Here is a 1,883-nt window from a genome sequence, read left to right as displayed (position 1 = left end):
TCATAGGCTCTGTGGTTGGCATATTAAACTTGAGGTTGGTTTAGAAGAATATTAAAAATGATAGAATTTCAAGAATTGTAAGCATTTGTCTAGTAAATGCTCAGATAGAAGTTTAATAGGTAAATTTTCACAAAGAGTCTGGGCATTTGGGTGGGCATGATTTTTATTTTATTTATTTATTTATTTTTTGAGAGAGAGAGAGCATGAACAAACAGGGGAGGGGCAGAGGCAGAGGGAGAGAGAGAATCTCAAGCAGGCTCCATGCCCAGCATGGAGCTCATCATGGAGCCTGTCACGGGGCTCGATTACATGACCATGTGATCACAATCTGAGCCAAAATCAGGGGTCTGATGCTTAACCAACTGGGCCACGTAGGCACCCGTAGGTGGGCAAGATTTTAACACGTGTCGTTATGAGTAAAGATACTATGAAATAGCTGTCTGTGATATTTCAGCTTTATCCTACAGGCAATGAGAAGTCACTGTAAGTCTTTGAACTAAGAAGTAACTTGAAGACAATTTTTTTTTTCATATGAGATAAAAAAGACCATTTGGAAGGAGGATAGATTGGCGTAAGGGAGAAATGCAAGGAGATTTTTACAGTAATAAAAGGGTGAGGTAATGGTTTATGAATAAAAGGGGTTATGAAACTATGTTGGAAACTGTGGAGTGGAAAGGAAGAAACAAATAGAGATGTTTAAAGGAGGGAGTGTGTCAGTTAAGAGTGTGGTTCAGGGCTCCAGAAGATCTGGTTCAAGTTTTGCTTCTCAGATGCTTCTTCTTCACTGCGTGACCTTGGGCAAATATAGTTATTCAGTGCCTCTATAAGCCTCAGTTTCCTTACCTATACAATGCATATGAATAGTGCACCATCACATTAAATGGTTATAAGGATTAAAGAAAAAAAGTCACATAAAGTTCTTAGCACAATGTTATAAAACTAGTTAAGAATGCATTTTCTTTTTTGCCCATTAACGCATTGTATTTGCACATATGTATTATATCTCTAGAAAAAGAATCCCAATGTTTTTCCTCCTGTGTGTTTTTGTCTTAGTTTTCCATGGTCTGTGATGCCAGCTGAGGGTGTCAGTACAATGAAACCAACTGGCAGGACAGGAGCAGATTATTCTGCCATTTTGCTAGCTCTTCGACTTGTTCATCCAATCTAGGACTGATCACTCCACACTTGTTTAACCTGCCTGTGAGGCTCACAACAATATTCCCAGCTTTGTGATCATCAATCACCATACTTCATCATCATAGTTAGAAACCGGACGATGGCCTAATAAGAAAGTGACATTACCTCTCTTTTCAGCATTGTTAATGCTCTTGAGAACATCTGCTAGGACATTCATGTGCCCCACTATTGTGGCATGGAAAGATGGCAGAGAGAGCAAAGAATGCATGTTATTACTAAAAGTACAGTCCTTAGCAACAGCAGTGATGGTGAAGAGTGGAAGAATCAACGGGACCAGATGCCTAATTGAGTATGAGTAAAAGGAAAGGGGTCACTGATGACAGGCTTTGAACTTGGGTTACTGCAAGTGAGGCCACAGAAGCCAGGAAGTCAAGAGGGGGAACTGAAAATGACCAGGAGGCTGGTTTTTGCCATGTGGAATGGAGGAGGTGGCCCTGCCCTCTGGCACCAAGGAGGAGACAGCCCCACCTCCTGATCCTGCCCTCTGGGCCTCTGAACTGCCTTTGGGGCATTCTTCCCTGTCTTGAACATGAACACATGTTCATTGTGGGATAGGTCTGTCACCCCATTTCCTGCCAGTAGAATCCCAGAAGTCTGACAGCCTTCTTTCATTTTGTCCTGACTTTGTCCCCTTCAGACCAGGCTGGCACTATTTCTACTGAGATGGGTGTTTAGATCCACAAGTC

At 42.0% G+C, this 1,883-nt stretch overlaps 1 pseudogene; it reads right to left on the bottom strand.

Annotated features, from left to right (window-relative positions):
* Positions 1-1,005: 1,005 nt before the first annotated feature.
* Positions 1,006-1,357, bottom strand: LOC112872248 (small ribosomal subunit protein uS8 pseudogene; annotated as a pseudogene).
* Positions 1,358-1,883: the final 526 nt, after the last annotated feature.

Source organism: Puma concolor, chromosome C1 (assembly GCF_028749965.1).
Source record: "Puma concolor isolate L17-30 chromosome C1, mPumCon1.1.hap2, whole genome shotgun sequence".
Classification (NCBI taxonomy): Eukaryota; Metazoa; Chordata; class Mammalia; order Carnivora; family Felidae; genus Puma; species Puma concolor.
This window is presented reverse-complemented; position numbering and strand designations above follow the sequence as displayed.